The sequence below is a fragment of the Mustela nivalis genome (genome assembly GCF_964662115.1).
Source record: "Mustela nivalis genome assembly, chromosome: 12".
NCBI classification, from domain to species: domain Eukaryota; kingdom Metazoa; phylum Chordata; class Mammalia; order Carnivora; family Mustelidae; genus Mustela; species Mustela nivalis.
Window position 1 is genome coordinate 50404536 of NC_139031.1, and position 17898 is coordinate 50422433.

At 40.0% G+C, this 17898-nt stretch overlaps 1 long non-coding RNA gene across 1 annotated transcript in view; it reads left to right on the plus strand.

The window, feature by feature from the left end:
• The first annotated feature begins 1754 nt into the window (after window positions 1-1754).
• LOC309845586 overlaps window positions 1755-17898 on the plus strand; it is a 41082-nt gene continuing 24938 nt past the window's right edge. The window contains exon 1 of the long non-coding RNA XR_014301356.1: window positions 1755-1838. This is a non-coding gene — a long non-coding RNA (uncharacterized lncRNA). The remainder of the gene's footprint in view (window positions 1839-17898) is intronic.

Sequence of the window (17898 nt, forward strand, 5' to 3'; positions counted from 1 at the left end):
TATATTTGTCCATTCCTTTTAATCCCTTCTTTCCCTTTGCCCTTGCTGAATTATTTCAGTTCCTCATCTTTCCTTGTCCATCATGATTCTTTTCTTTCATTCTTTCCATCTCATCCATCCTTTGTCTTCAGTAAACTTCCTGAGACATGCTGCTCACAAACCCTAAATGGCTCCTCATTGCCTGGGCTACAAAGTTTAATCCAACAGAACCCTGTATTGTTCCAAGCTGTCTCTGTAACCTTGTTTTCTGCTGTGGTGCCTCATCCCATGCTGCAGCTGAATTGTAGTTCTTAGTGTGCCTAGAATTCTCCATTCCTCTGCACCTTTGCACTCACTCCATCATGAGTCTGGGAGACCCTCTCCTCATTTCTGCTGCTCCCAAACTTGTCTCTAGAACTTGGTCCAGTGTGAACACAGTCATGAAGCCATCTGTGATTCTTGTCCCACCCTCTACCTTACACAAAAATCAAACCGCCCATCCTATTGTTCTTTTTCTGTGAAACAAATATGTCACTCAGTCTCTGCTTTGAAGCATAGTTATCCTTGTAAAGGCTCCTTTCCATCCACAAATGTATAAAACTCCACAAGATCGAAACTAGATCCTCAACTTCATCTCTTCAAAATGCCAGAAGGTGGTGGTGTCACTGATGAATTAATTAGTATATCACCACATGGTTTACAAAGTTCTTTGACATATATCTGTTCTTTCATTTGGCCCAGCCAACCCTCATCAGTAGACTGAGCAAGTATTATCATCATTTCATAGATAAAGTCTCTGGGGTGCCAAGAAGTTAGGTGCGATTCAAAGGTCATGGGAGAGAAAGACAACTGGATGCCTGCGATAGGCCAGGGAATATTGCAAATACTATCTCATATAATCCTTAAAGCAACTGTATAGGATGTGTATTATCAGACATTTTAGAGATGAGGAAACCGAAGCCTAGGGAAACTCAGAATAATTTAGTATCAGATAAAACTAGAAAGACCTTTTGTCTAACAAATGGTTCATGCCTTTTTCCATTGGAAGTACTCCCTTTCTCTTATATGGCATTGAGGTTAATGAAACATGATTAGCAAGTATGGCTTTAAAATAAATTCTTTTACAATTCGAGGCGTAAACGGTGTCAGATCAGCCTACGGCTGTGGACTTCCGGTAAGTTGCTGCAGGACCAGGTTGTCCAGCAGAGGGAGTGGGAGAGCAACATCTGCTTGGTGAAAAGGTCTGAGCTATAGATACAAGATCACACAGTGTTGCTGCCTTTTCCTGTTCTAGTATTTTACTTGGCAGCTAGTGTGTAGTTCATGATCACTGCTTTGCCTTTTGGTGAGAGAATTGCCTCTGTCGCTGTTGTTGGCTTGTCTAAGAAGGGAGTAAGAATTGATGTCATAGAGAACACAAAGTGTCTTTGGACCCCATTATATGCTTCATGGGGCAGATAGAAGCCCAAGGAAAAGCCACATGGGTTAAGAATCCATCTGACAAAACCTGGTAGGATCAGAGTATATGTTATCTTAAGTCATTTTTAGAACAAGACAAATAATAAATAAATAAAAACAGAAAATAGGAGATAGTATAAAAGAATGATTTCCCTCTGAGGCAGAGTGTAGAAAGCAGATGGTGGAGATAGGCCAGGGCTACAGCACTGGAGGGTTAGGAGGCAGGCTGATGAAGCCAAGAGGGTCCAAGAGGGTCACAATGGGCTGAATGACCAAGCATTTGTACTGCATGCTCTGGCTGCTGGTAGATCAAGTTTGGTCTGCAGAGATGAGGTTGGAACAGAGATCATAGGGATATGGTTGCCGTTGAAAGCTAAGAGTACCTGGGTAAGGATGCAGAGGTGAGCCAAGCTCAAAATTGTGGTTACAGTTGGCTGTGAGGTAGGAAATGTGAAGTCTGAAGAGATGAACTGAGTCTTAAACTTGCCAGAGTAAGGATGGAGGAATATTTATGGAATAGATTTAGGGATTGTAATGGGTTATTTATGGAATGTGCTGTGCCTGGATGGAAGGAGCAGTCATATATATTATCTCACTAGGAGGTATTTGGGGATAGGACATGAACAGACACTATGGCACTATGCACAATGCACAAACATTGTATAAAGCCATGCTTTATACTCCCTCAACAGTACACTGCTAAGTATCTTGATTACTTATAGAAGGCTGTCACATGAAGCAAAGGCAGCCCAGATATCTGGTGGCCTCCTTGAATTGTCTCCCAGCAAGATCTTTTTTTTTCTTTTTCTTTTCTTTTTTTTTTTCCCCTCCAGTGTTTGGCATAAATACATTCTTAACTTGAAGCAGGCTGAAGAGAGATGATTAGGTTAGGGTTAGGGTTAGGGATAGGACATAGTGCCTAGTGCATAGTGCCAAGAATTCATCTTCTGTTCCATTCAGGCACAAATGTAGAGCTCTCTGATGACCTGGGGAATGGTTCCAGTTATTTAGTGAAAATGGAACAACCATTTCAACTTATGAGTTCTACAGGATTTAAGGCAGGGTGGTGGGAGCACGGTTTGTGCATAGTGCCAAGAATTTATCTCCAAATAGCTGGTGAAACCATTAAGCCCTTTTGGCTACTGATATTAAATTCAGAACTCACATAAGCCAAGATTCATCATTATTGGCTCATCAAAATTATAGTTTAGAAATTCAAAGTAGTGAAAAAATTTTTTTGTTAAAATAAAGCTGAAGAGATATGTCTAAATGAATTTTTGTGGTACAAAATTCATGGTGTGTTTTTAAAAATAATGTTTTTCTCATTTTGAAAGTGGTAGATGCTTATTGAAGAAAAAAATTGGGAAACATCAAAGTACAAAAAGAATAAAGAAAATATTACGTATAATCCTCTCCATGGAGATGACCACTTTTTAAAATCAATCAAACAATTATAAATTAACATATAATGTATTAGTTTCAGAGGTAGAGGTCAGTGATTCATCAGTCTTATTTAACACCCAGTGGTCATTACATCATGTGCCCTCCTTAATGTCCATCACCCAGTTATCCCATTCCCCTTCCCACTCCCCTCCAGCAACCCTCAGTTTGTTTCCTGTGATTAAGAGTCTCTCATGGTTTGTCTCCCTCTCTAATTTCATCTTATTTTTCCCTCACTTCCCCTATGAGCCTGTTTTGTTTCTTAAATTCCACATATGAGTGAGATCATATGATAATTGTCTTTCTCTGATTGACTTATTTTGCTTAGCATAATATCCTCTAGTTCCATCCATGTCATTGCAGATGGCAAGATTTCTGTTTTTGATGGCTGAGCAATATTCTAGTGTGTGTGTGTAAGTGTGTGTGTGTGTGTGTGTGTGTGTGTGTGTGTGTATCTACATATTCATTAACCCTTCATCTGTTGATGGACATCTGGGCTCTTTCCATAGGTTGGCTACGGTGGATATTGCTTCTATAAACACAGGGGTGCACGTGCCCCTTCAGATTACTCCATTTTTATCTTTGGGGTACATCCCTAGTACAATTGCTGGGTCATAAGGTAGATTTGTTTTCAACTTTTTGAGGACCCTCCATACTGTTTTCCAGAATGGCTGCATCAGCTTGCATTCCCACCAACAGTGTAGGAGGGTTCCCCTTTTTCTGCATCCTTGCCAACATCTATCATTTCCTGACTTGTTAATTTCAGCCATTCTGATGGGTGTGAGGTGGTATCTCATTGTGGTTTTGATTTGTATTTCCCTTATGCCAAGTGATATTGAGCATTTTTTTTCATGTGTCTGTTGGCCATTTTTACATCTTCTTTGGAGAAATGTCTGTTCATGTCCTCTGCTCATTTCTTGAATGGATTATTTGTTCTTTGGGTGTTGAGTTTGATAAGTTCTTTATAGATTTTGGATACTAGTCCTTTATATGATAAGACATTTGCAAATATCTTCTCCCATTCTGTTGGTTGTCTTTTGGTTTTGTCAACTGTTTCCTTTGCCGTGAAAAAGCTTTTTATCTTGATGAAGTCCCAATAGTTCATTATTGCCTTTGTTTCCCTTGCCTTTGGGAAGGGAGAAGTTGCTGCGGCTGAGGTCTTGGAGGTTGCTGACTGTGATCTCCTCTAGGATTTTGATGGATTCCTGTGTCACATTTAGGTCTTTCATCCATTTTGAGTCTGTTTTTGTGTATGGTGTAAGGAAATGGTCTAGTTTCATTGTTCTGCATGTGGCTGTCCAATTTTCCAAAACCATTTGTTGAAGAGACTGTTTTTCTTTTTTTCCAGTGGATATTCTTTCCTGCTTTGTCGAAGATTAGTTGACCATAGAGTTGAGTGTGCATTTCTGGGTTTTCTATTCTGTTCCATTGATGTATGTGTCTGTTTTTGTGGCAGTATCATCTTGATGATTACAGCTTTGTAATACAGCTTGAAGTCTGGAATTGCGTTGCCACCAGCTTTGATTTTCTTTTTCAACATTCCTTTGGCTTTTCAGGATCTTTCCTCATTCTGTACAAGTGGATTTTAGGATTATTTGTTCCAACTCTGAAAAAAGTTGGTGGTATTTTGACAGGGATTGCATTGAGTGTATAGATTGTTCTAGGTAGGACAGACATTTTAACAATATTTGTTCTTCCGATCCATGAACATGGAACATTTTTCCATTTCTTTGTGTCTTCCTCAATTTCTTTCATGAGTGTTCTATAGTTTTCTGAATACAGATCCTTTGCCCCTCTGGTTAGGTTTATTCCAAGGTATTCTATGGTTTTTGGAGCAATTGTAAATGGGATTGGCTCCTCAATTTCTCTTTCTTCTGTCTCATTGTTAGTGTATAGACATACAGTTGATTTCTGTGCATTGATTTTATGTCCTGCCACTTTGCTGAACCCCTATGTGAGTTCTAGCAATTTTGGGTTGGAGTCTTTTAGGTTTTCCACATAGAGTATCATGAGAGATGATCTGCTATTAGTGGATTCTTTTGGGCTTTAGTGTAATGCATGTACTGCATAATTTACATAGCTGGATTTGTACTTTATAAACCAATTCATATTCTGATCTTTGTTTTCCCCCCTACAATGCTATATGGTGAAGAGTTTTGAATGTCATTAAGATTTATAAACATTTTGATGGTTGCATAATACTGTATGAATATACCATTATTTAATTTTTTATTTTAGAATTGTTCATCTTGAAATAACTTGTCTTACCAAAGTTGCAAAATTGTATGAAGGTTTTTGTTATACTTTTCCCCCTGGCTTTGCAAATGTTAAGATCTTACATAATCATATACAGTGGTCTAAATCAGAAAACTAACTATGATACAGTACTATTAATTGATTTCCAGACCTTATCCGGTTTTACCAAGTGTTCTGCTAATGTTGAGGGTCATGCGTTGCATTTAATTTAATCTCCTTTAATTTTGGATAGTTCTTCTATCTTTCTCTGGCTTTCATTGCTTTGACTTACTTTGTAGAATGTCCTTCAATTTGGGTTTGTCTGACATTTTCTCATAATTAAATTCAGGTTTGCAATTGGGCAAAAATACCACAGAAGTGATGTTGTGACCTTCCTAGCGTATCAGTTCAGAAAGGTGAGATGTCATAATCTATGAAGTCTGTTTCTGAAAATATCATTCTATGGTACCACTCAAAAAAGTGGTACCAGAGATGCATTTTTGGCTGCACATTCATCAAACTTCAATTTGGGTTTGTCTGACATTTTCTCATAATTAAATTCAGGTTTGCAATTGGGCAAAAATACCACAGAAGTGATGTTGTGACCTTCCTAGCGTATCAGTTCAGAAAGGTGAGATGTCATAATCTATGAAGTCTGTTTCTGAAAATATCATTCTATGGTACCACTCAAAAAAGTGGTACCAGAGATGCATTTTTGGCTGCACATTCATCAAACAGTTTGAACCAATTGTCTTTGATTCAATTTTTCACTTAAGTCCTTGGCCAATGTCAATTGTATATAGTTTCTTGGTTTTAGTGACCTGAAGTGCTGTTTTATAAGAAGTTGTCAAAGCACAAATGTTTGTGCATGAAATATTAATCATTTGTCTGTGTCGTCTTTTTAATCCAGTACTTTTTCCATAGATTATTTTTTTGGCTTTGAACTTATTTTTTTAATGCAAATACCACTTAAATACGTGGTTCTACTGGTTTATTAGCTATGTTTCTACAAATAATGTACTGTGGTTTTAGTCCTTGACCATCATTTATGGCTACAAACCCATTATATGAGGGAACATATTCCAAATAAAAGAGATACAAACTTTCAACCTTTCTCTTTTTGGAATCCCTTCTGCAGTCATCATTTGGTTAATGACTATTGCCACATTCAGAAAAAGTATGTTATTTGAGGGGTGTAAATGTTTAGTGGAGCTTATTTAGCCATAGATTTATAAAAAGGCTTGACTAACATTTAAATTAATTATAAAAATAAATTACTAGTGATGCTTACATTTTTCAGGTTTTTATATACTTTGCAGTTTCAGTTGACAAATTAATTTTAAAATAATTGGTCCTACCTTTTTTTGATGTACATTCATCAGATAATTTGAGTGATCTGTATAGCTCGTGAGACAGGTACCTCATCTCATGAATTCACTGACTGGCCCATATCTTTCTTGGAGGAGCCATTGATTACATGCTTGGATGATGCAGCAATACCAATTTACTGTTTCCCAAGGTTTACTCAACTAACTTTGGTATTTTTCTTATTGTATACCTGCAACAAAGAGTTCATGACCTGGCATCATTTCATAGGCCACACTTTGAGTAGCACTGGACTGAAGGAAGCGATAGAACTATAGCTCCCATTCGAATAATACATTGCAGCCTGCAGAGATTGTCACATGCACTGTCTTCTCATTCACATCTGCTGTCAAACTCCCATACCTAGACAGTGGCAGTAGGCAGTAGGGTCTTAAAAACCCCCAGATATTCAGACCCTGCTGTCCATTGTGCTCTCTCATCTACAATTCCTAAATATCTACATAATACCTAAGTACCTAAGTAATATGTACTATTACTACTTTTTCCCAGCTAGCTATTTGCTGTGACAACTTGGTCCTGGGTGGATGAAGAGTCTCTTTTGGTGATTCATTTTCTAAGTAGATTTGAATTGATTCTATTTGTGATCCTATAAAAAGTTCTAGAGTTAATTTTGTTCTCTAAATTTATTATTCTGAGATTCTATTAGGAAAATAAATTATGTGTCACTTTTGTAAAATGTCATTTTAGAGAAAATGAAATCCTTACTCATCTTTCTCAATGTATCTTAAATGTAGCAACCCCTATTTATTTGCATGAATGAAAAATGGGATGTTAAAAACAGGTATCTTAGCATTATTACATTGCCAGCAGCTTTATAGATTAATTTAGTCATTTCTAATTTTTGACCCACTCTTGTAAAAGAGTTTGAAACTAAAACGCCCACAGGGCCAGGCAGGTTATATAAGGAGGATAGTTCCCTTTGTGACATGTGCTTTTCATCAATTCTTGGCTTACATTTTTTTTTTCGTATATGGATGTTTTTGCAGTTTTTAATGTATATAGTTCTATGTTGATTGATATCTGATTATTATACATCTTTGCATGGGTTGGCCCCCAGATGAAGGGAGTGGGTGCAGCAGTGAACTGTGGTGGTCTGTACTCCAGTTTAGGTTTGTTGTCTCTAACATCCTCTCATCAAATTGGTTACTGTCCTCCTTAGAGGAACATTTTCCCTCAGTTGCCTTCTCTCCCCCCGATCTTTTTATTGAGAGATGCTCTTCAGTGGGAAGGTATTATTTCCTCTTTTTAAAAATTATGGACTGTATACAGAAGAATAAATAAGAAATATGATTATTAGTCTCTAAAGGCTAATAATAAAATGTACATTCACATATAAATAGAAGGTTCCAGTGTCTTAGAAATCTGAGTGCCCTGCCCTGATCACACTATTCTTCCCCTGGTGGTAACCATTTGCTGACTTTTATATTCATTATTTCCTCTCTTGAAAACAGTTTTTAAAATCACCTTTGTATGTATGTGTGCCTAAGCATACATGAAAAGACGATTAGTCAGTAGCAACCTAGCTGAATAGGGAAAGTGCTATATTGCTATTGTTAGAAAAAGTCTCCTGGGAGAAAATAAGCTGAACAGAGTTTCTTAGACTAGGTTCCAAGAGACCCTTCTTGAGAAGTCTTTGGGAAAAGGCTTGAAGGAGTCCTAGAAAGTCAAAACACCTGGCAGGCCAGGAGTGTGGGCCAGGGGTGTCCAGAGGAAAAATGGGTAGAGAGAGTGAGATTCTTGTGTTTGTTGCTTCCCAGTTCACCATGATCAACCCCAGCACTCAAGGGTAGGATAAAAAGCGGTGGTTCTCAGTATTATCTGAGAACTTGTTAGAAATTCCTAGGTCCCAGGGCAGACCTATGGAAGAGATGTCTCTGGAGTTGGAGCCAATAATCTGTGTTCCATCAGTGACTCAATACATGCCAAAGGCTGAGATGCAATAGATAGGAGTTGGTACTCTGCTTATATCTTCAGTAGATCCAGGTTTTAGGGCATGGGAAGGAAAGAAGAAACTCAGTTAATTAGCATATGGTCAAAATAGGCTGAGTACAGATAACAATAGGATCCAGGCTCACAGGTATTCTATCATGGATCAAAAAGATAATACAGGGGTGCCTGGGTGGCTCAGTGGGTTAAGCCTCTGCCTTCGGCTCAGGTCATGGTCTCAGGGTCCTGGGATCAAGCCTTGCATGAGGCTCTCTGCTCAGTAGGGAGTCTGCTTCTCCCCCACCCTCTCTGCCTGCCTGTGATCTCTCTCTCCATCAAATAAATAAATAAAATCTTAAAAAACAACAATAAAAAAAGGATAATACAAGGCAGCTGCTATTTATGAGATGACAGTCCTCAGTTCGGCTTCTTTTGGTGACACTGCTTCAATCCTGACTGCTATCCTGTAAACCTGGTGCACATTTTTTAACCCAGGCTCTTCCTTCATCAATCTACCTTGAGATTCCCTTCAATTCTGTCCTCTTTCCTGTGTTCCGTATCTTCTTCTTGGTTTACTCTTGCTTTAATGAAGCTCATCATTCAGTAGTTTCTTCCAAAAGAGTGTTTGGGATGTAAATTTTTGGAGTCCTGGAGTATCTAAAAATGTCTTCATTCTTTATCATACTTGAGTATTTGGCTGAATTTAGAGGAATGATGAAGACATTGCTTCATTGCTTCTTAATCTTCAGTCTTCTTGCTTCTGGTGTTGCTGTTAAGGAGACTAACACTCATGAAAGAAATTGAAGAAGACACAAAAAGATGGAAGACCATTCCATGCTCTTGGATCAGAAGAATAAACATTGTTAAAATGTCTATACTGCCTAGAGCAATCTGTTGGAGGTCATGGTTGGAGTCGTGGATCAAATGAGGCCCTGACTTGTGTCTCCTTTAAAGTCTGGACACCTTGATAGGGGTAAGGACAGGAAGGTTGAGTAACACTGGGAAAGGGTCTGTGCTATGTGTCGTACGCTCGCTTACGTGACTTCCCACACGCTCTCCCTACAGAAGGGAATAATGTGGTCAGGGTCATGAATTCTTAGTTGGTCCTTCTTGTTCCTGTACTTCCCATAACCCAATCCCTGGTTGATTGCCTTGCATCAATAGTAGCTAATGGCATTAGCTGTGACTACCTGGCATCACAAGGTTTGCTTGTAGTTAGTGTAAACTTGTTATAGGAACTTGCGGTCATCTGACTAGATACTGATGTGTTACTCCTTCTATTGTGGTCTGCCTTATAAATGCTTGTAAATGTGGAATAAAATCGGTACTGTTGGACATCATCCTCAGTGCTCCTCCTGCCCCCATCTCTTTGTCTCTTAATTTCTTTTCACCATCTTCTTACCCTTACGTTTTCTGGTTGATTTGTCACGCCAGCCGCGACAGCAATCTATACTTTTAATGCCATTCCGATCAAAATTCCACTGGTATTCTTCAAAGAGCTGGAGCAAATAATCCAAAAATTTCTATGGAATCAGAAGAGACCCCAAATTGCTAAGGAAATGTTGAAAAACAAAAATAAAACTGGGGGCATCACATTACCTGATTTCAAGCTTTACTACAAAGCTGTGATCACCAAGACAACATGGTACTGGCATAAAAACAGACAAATAGACCAGTGGAACAGAGTAGAGAGCCCAGATAAGGTCCCTCAAATCTATGGTCAATTAATCTTTGACAAAATAGGAAAAAATATACAGTGGAAAAAAGACAGTCTCTTCAATAAATGGTGTTGGGAAAACTGGACAGCTGTATGCAGAAGAATGAAACTCGACCATTCTCTTACACTGTACACAAAGATAAACTCAAAATGGATAAAAGACTTCAACATGAGACAGGAATCCATCAGAAATCTAGAGGAGAAGATAGGCAGTAACCTCTTCGATATCAGCCACAGCAACTTCTTTCAAGGTATGTCTCCAAAAGCAAGGGAAACAACAGCGAAAATGAACTTTTGGGACTTCAAGATCAAAAGCTTCTGCACAGCAAAGGAAACAGTCAACAACAAACAGTCAACAACACACGGAATGGGAGAAGATATTTGTAAATGACAGTACAGACAAAAGGTTGATATCCAGGATCTATAATGAACTCCTCAAACTCAACACACACAAAACAGGCAATCATATAAAAAAATGGACAGAAGATATGAACAGACACTTCTCCAATGAAGACATACAAATGGCTATCAGACACATGAAAAAATGCTTATCATCACTAGCCATCAGGGAGATTCAAATTAAAACCACATTGAGATACCACCTTTACACCAGTTAGAATGGCCAAAATTAGCAAGTCAGGAAACAACATGTGTTGGAGGGGATGTGGAGAAAGGGGAACCCTCTTACACTGTTGGTGGGAATGCAAGTTGGTGCAGCCACTTTGGAGAACAGTGTGGCGATTCCTTAAGAAATTAAAAATAGAGCTTCCCTATGACCCTGCAATTGCATTACTGGGTATTTACCCCAAAGATACAGATGGAGTGAAAAGAAGGGCCATCTGTACCCCAATGTTTATAGCAGCAATGGCCACGGTCACCAAACTGTGGAAAGAACCAAGATGCTCTTCAACGGACAAATGGATAAGGAAGATGTGGTCCATATACACTATGGAATATTATGCCTCCATCAGAAAGGATGAATACCCAACTTTTGTATCAACATGGACGGGACTGGAAGAGATTATGCTGAGTGAAATAAGTCAAGCAGAGAGAGTCAATTATCAGATGGTTTCACTTATTTGTGGAGCATAACAAATAACATGGAGGACAAGGGGAGTTAGAGAGGAGAAGGGAGTTGAAGGAAATTGGAAGGGGAGGTGAACTATGAGAGACTATGGACTCTGAAAAACAATCTGAGTGCTTTAAAGAGGTGGGGGATGGGAGGCTGGGGGAACCAGATGGTGGGTATTAGAGAGGGCACGGATTGCATGGAGCACTGGGTGTGGTGCAAAAACAATGAATACTGTTACGCTGAAAATAAATAAATAGATAAATAAATAAAAGAAGACTAAGGCAGTCTGATAGCTGTTTTTTGTTTGTTTGTTTGTTTTTAAAATTTTATTTATTTGAGAGAGAGAGAAGGCACGAGCCTGGGGAGGGGCAGAGAAGCAGACTGCCCGCTAAGCAGGGATCCCAGTGTGGGACTCAGTCCCAGAACTTGGGGATCATGACCTGAGCCAAAGGCAGACGTTTAACCTCCTGAGCCACCCAGGAGCCCAAACAATTACTATTACTACTACTACTACTACTACTACTACTACTACTACTATTACTACTACTACTACTACTACTAATTCTTCTTCTTCTTTAGATTTTATTTATTTACTTATTTGAGAGAGAGAGAGAAAGAGCTGAATGCAGAGCCCGTGGCAGGATCCCAAAACCTAAAATCAGGACCTGAGCTGAAATCAAAAGTCAGATACTTAACCAAGCCACTCTGGCACCCCTGATACCTGTTTTGTTTGTTTGTTTATTTGTTTATTTACTGGGCTCTGTTCTTTCTCCTCTGAAGCATGCAGAATCTTCTATTTGTCCCCACAGTTCTGAAATTTCACAAGAATATGCCTTGATATCAGTTTTTTTTAATACAGTGTATTTTTTTAAATTTTTTTATTTTTTATAAACATATATTTTTATCCCCAGGGTACAGGTCTGTGAATCGCCAGGTTTACACACTTCACAGCACTCACCAAAGCACATACCCTCCCCAATGTCCATAACCCCACCCCCCTTCTCCCAACGCCCCTCCCCCCAGCAACCCTCAGTTTCTTTTGTGAGATTAACAGTCACTTATGGTTTGTCTCCCTCCCAATCCCATCTTGTTTCATTGATTCTTCTCCTACCCACTTAAGCCCCCATGTTGCATCACCACTTCCTCATATCAGGGAGATCATATGATAGTTGTCTTTCTCTGCTTGACTTATTTCGCTAAGCATGATACGCTCTAGTTCCATCCATGTTGTCGCAAATGGCAAGATTTCATTTCTTTTCTTTTCTTTTTTTTTTTTTTTAAAGATTTTATCCATCCATTTGACAGAGAGAGATCAAGTAGGCAGAGAGGCAGGCAGAGAGAGAGGAGGAAGCAGGCTCCCCGCCAAGCAGAGAGCCCGACGCGGGACTCAATCCCAGGACCCCGAGACCATGACCTGAGCCGAAGGCGGCGGCCCAACCCACTGAGCCACCCAGGCGCCCCAAGATTTCATTTCTTTTGATGGCTGCATAGTATTCCATTGTGTCTGTACCTTTTCATCCAGAGAAATTACCTCGAATTATTTTTGTCAATTCTCTTCTTTCCATTTTCTCTGTCTCTATTTCTGTAATTTCTGTTTATTTATTTGTTTTAGAAGTTGTATCTCGTAGGCTGGTTGCCCTTTAAGGTTTTTGTATGTGTTTTGGCTCCTTTTTGTTTTTGGAATGTTTCCTTTTTTATAGCTTCCAATTCTTTCTTTTTTTTTTTTTAAGATTTTATTTATTTATTTGACAGAGAGAGAGACAGTGAGGGAGGGAACAGAAACAGGGGAAGTGGGAGAGGGAGAACTAGGCTTCCCACGGAGCAGGGAGCCTGATGTGGGGCTTGATCCCAGAACCCTGAGGTCACGACCTGAGCTGAAGGCAGATCCTTAACCGACTGAGCCACCCAGGGCCCCTGATTTGTTTGTTTGTTTGTTTGGTTGGTTGTTTTAACACAAGGCACATGCCTTTGCAGTTTTGACATCAGCACTCTGAATCTTTTAGAAACTTAATGGAGTAGAAAATGGAGTAGAGGTTTTTAAGTCCCTACACCAGTCACTAAACTTGTAAAGGATTTGAGCTCCCCCTTTTATATTTTATATAAAATTTTAGGATTTTATATACTGCTTAGGATTTTTTATGCTGTTAAGTCTTTCTCTTTAATTGTGAGAAATCCTGCTCATGGTAACTTCAAAACAACTGGGAAAGGTCATATATGAACCCATATAATTTCTGCACCTCCCTAATTACCAGTTGTGTTTGAATTCATTCTCAGGAAAGAAACTCATACTTATGTCTGAACAGACTGTATACCTCACTTCTGTGGGCCGTGTCTATCCCCAGGACTTGCTCTGACCTAGAGCCCTTGGATAGGCCCTTCAGAATGCTGGCAATTCCTTTAGGAGAATATGTACTGTGCAGGAGATCGATTCCTCTGGCATCTCCACCCAAACTCCCCAGATTTGGGGCAATGTACCTGTAGCCTGGGCCTGTGTTTGTTTCTCTGCTTCACTGATGATACTGTTTTATTTTTTTTCCCCCATCATTTTTCATCTTTTTTTTTTTTTGAAGGTTTTATTTATTTATTTGACAGAGATCACAAGCAGGCAGAGAGGCAGGCAGAGAGAGAGAGAGGAGGAAGCAGGCTCTCTGCTGAGCAGAGAGCCGGATGCGGGACTTGATCCCAGGACCCTGAGATCATGACCTGAGCCGAAGGCAGAGGCTTAACCCTCTGAGCCACCCAGGCGCCCCTCATTTTTTCATCTTTGTTGTTTTCAGGAAAATTTGAGAGAGGGCCATGGAATAGAATATATTACTGTACCTTCTTTACCCAGAGGTTCCACAGAAATAGTTTTCAAGGAAGGTGAAGTCAAAATTGGCTGGAATGTTACAGGTTGAGAGTTTGCTTTGGCCCCAGAGACTTGTGAGGAAATAGAAGCTAGTAGGGCAGGGTGACTTAGAAGGAGGAGGAAGGAAGGAAGCATTCCCAGAAACAGCAGGGGCTGTGGCTCTTCATCTCGTTTAACTGAGCCTGATTTAGGGTCTGTTTTGAGTACTCTTCTGTTTTCCAAACTTTGAATCATCAGAATCCCCTACAAACTTGTGAAAAAGCATATTCCTGGGCATCATTCAGGAGGACCCACTCTGGCAAATGCTGGCTGGGAAAAGAAGGGAAAAGCAAGCTAGTGCATGATTGTAATGTGACATTTCACACATAGATACGGGTATGCCTCAGAGATCCTGCAGGTTTGGTTCTAGACTGCTGCAACAAAGTGAGTATGTCAATAAAGGAAATTAAATGAATTTTTTGGCTTCCCAGTATATAAAACAATGTATATACTTCAATTAAAAAAATACTTATTGCTAAAAAATGCTAACTACATCTGACCTTTCAGTGATTTTTTTTTGTAATCTTTTTGCTGGTGGAGGGTGCTGCCTGGACATCGGTGGCTGCTGACAGGGTGGTGGTTGCTGAAGGTTGCGGTGGCTGGGGCAGTTTCTTAAAACAAGACAAGTATGAGGTTTGCTTCATCAGTGGATTTGTCTTTTCATGGACCATTTCTCTGTGGCATGCAAAGCTCTTTGAGAGCGTTTTACCCACAGTAGAACTTCTTTCAGAATTAGAGTTAGTCCTTTCAAACCCTGCTCCTGCTTTATCAGCTAAATTTGTGGAATATTCTAAATCCTTTGCTGTCCTTTCAACAGTCTTCACAGCTTCTTCACTAGTAGATTCCACGTCAAGAAACCACTTTCTTGGGACACCTGGGTGGCTTAGTCAGTTAAGTGTCTGTATTCAGCTTGGGTCATGATCCCAAAGTCCTGGGATCAAGTCTCGTGTCAGGCTTCTTGCTCAGCAGGGAGCCTGCTTGTATGTGCCCACTCTTTCACTCACTGCTCTCTCACTTGCTCTTTCTGACAAATAAGTAAATAAATATAAAATATTCTTAAAAAAAAGAAACCACTTTCTTTGTGCATCCTTTTTTTTTTTTTTAAAGATTTTATTTATTTATTTGACAGAGAGATTGAGATCACAAGTAGGCAGAGAGGCAGGCAGAGAGAGAGATGGGGCAGCAGGCTCCTTTGCTGAGCAGAGAGCCTGATGTGGGGCTCAATCCCAGGACCCTGAGGTCATGGCCTAAGCTGAAAGGAGAGGCTTAACCCACTGAGCCACCCAAGTGCCCCTCTTTGTGCATCCTTAAGAAGCAACTCCACATCCATTTAAGTTTGATTATGAGGTTGCAGCAAGTCAGTCTCACCTTCAGGATCCACATCTGGTTCTATTTCTTTTGCTGTTTCCACCACATCTGTAGTAACTTCCTCCACTGAAGTCTTGAACCCCTCATGGTCCTCCATGAAGACTGGAATCAACTTCTTCCAAACTCCTGTGAGTGGTGATATTTTGACCTTTTACCATGAATCACAATGTTCTCAATGGCATCTAGAGTGGCACAACCTTTCCAGGAGGTTTTCAATTTACACTGCGGAGATCCATCAGAGAAATCACTGTCTATGGTAGCCTCAGCCTTACAAAATTTATTTCTTTTTTTTAAATTATTATTATTTATTTAACAGAGAGAGAGAGAGAGATCACAAGTAGGCAGAGAGGCAGGCAGAGAGGGAGGGGACCCTGAGATCATTGACCCAAGCTGAAGGCAGAGGCCTAACCCACTGAGGCACTCAGGTGCACCAAAAAAATTATTTCTTTAGTAATAAGACTTGAAAGTAAAAAATACTTTTTGATCCATGGACCACAGAATGAATCCATTAACAGCCATGAAAACAATTCATCTCATTATCCATCTCCATCAGAGCTCTTAGGTGACCAGGTGCGCTGTCAATGAGCAGTCATATTTTTCTGAAGATTTATTTATTTTATAAAAAGAGAGAAATCAGGATGTTGAACAGAGGGAGAAAGAGAGAGAATCTCAGGCAGATCCCCTCGCTGAGTGCTGAGCCAGACTAGGGACTAGATCTCAACGACCCTGAGATCATGACCTAGCCCAAATCAAGAGTTGGTTGCTCAACCAACTGACCCACCTGGGTGCCCCATAAGTAGTCATATTTTGAAAGGAATATGGTTTTTTTGAGCAGGAGGTCTCAACAGTGGCTTAAAATATTCAGTAAACTATGTTATAGACAGATGTGCTGTCTGCCAGGGTTTGTTATACCATTTTGAGAACTCAGGCAGAGTATTTAGCATAATTCTTAAGGGCCATTGGATTTTTGGAATGAACATTGGCTTCAGCTTGAAGTCACTGGTGTGTTGACCCCTAAAAAGAGGCTCAGCCTCTCCTCTGAAGCTTTGAGACCAGGCATTGACTTCTCTACAGCTATGAAAGTCCTAAAAGGCATCTTCTCCCAATATAAAGCTGTTTCATCTGTGTTGAAAATCTTTTGGGGCACTTGGATGGCTCAGTCGGTTAAGTGTCTGCTGTTAGCTCAGGTCATGATCCCAGGGTCCTGGAATGGGGCCCTGCATTTGGCTCCCTGTTCAGTGGGGAGCCTGCTTCTCCCTCTCCTTCTGCCTCTCCCCCTGCTTGTATGCTTTCTCTCTCTGTGTCAAATAAATAAAATCTTTTAAAAAAGGGGGAAAAAAAACACCAGAGAAAAATCTGTTGTTTAGGGCAGCCACCTTCTCTGATGAACTCCGCCAGATCTTCTGGATCACTTGCTGCAGCTTCCACATCAGCACCTGCTGCTCCATCTCGCACCGTCACGTCATGGAGACCGGCTTTCTCCTTAAACCTCATGAACCAACCCTCTGCTTGCTTCACACTCCTCTTCTGCAGCATCCACCTCTCTGTCAGCCTTCACAGAACTGAAGAGTGTTAGCGCCTTGCTCTCGATTAGGCGTTGGTTTGAGGGAATGTTGTGGCTTCCGTGTAGACCATTAAAACTTCCTCCATGCTGGAAGCAGGCTGTTTTACTTTTTTATCACTTGTGTGTTCACTGGAGTACCACTTTAAATTTCCTTCAGAAACTTTTCCTTTGCATTCACAACTTGGCCAACAGTTTGACACAAGAGGCTTAGATTGAACTTCTCTTGCTTTTGACATGCCTTCCTCACTAAACGTAATCAAGTCCCAGCTTTTGATTTAACATGAGAGACATGCAACATTTCCTTTCCCTTGAACACTTAAGAGACCATTATAGGGTTATTAATTGACCTAATTTCAATATTGTTGTATCTCAGGGAGTAGGGAGGCTCAAGGAGAGGGAGAGAACCAGGGAAATGGCTCATCTGTGGAGCAATCAGAACACACACAACATTTATCGAGAGGACACAGAGACGTGAAGTGAGCAAATGCTGTTGGAAAAATAGTGCCAATAGACTTGCTCTGTGCAGGGTTGCCATGAATCCTAAATTTGAAAAAAATTCAGTGTCTATGTAGTGCAATAAGACAAGGTATGTCTGTAGTTCCTTTCTTTGGTCTGTAGCATTTCAGAGAAATGTAAAAATTCCTGTAACCTCTTTATCTGCCGTGGTTCAGCTACTACCTAATTAAAATTAATCAGTGCCTTTGAGCATGAAGCAAATCATGTGTTGGGCCCTTGCCAGTTATTACGGCTCTTTTCTAAACAGAGTATTTGACTGTTGCTATAAAACTCTTAATTTTCATTTTTTTTTTTGTGGCTCTTTTTCAAAGGATGGAGATTTCTAAAACCTGATTTATTGCAATGTCAGA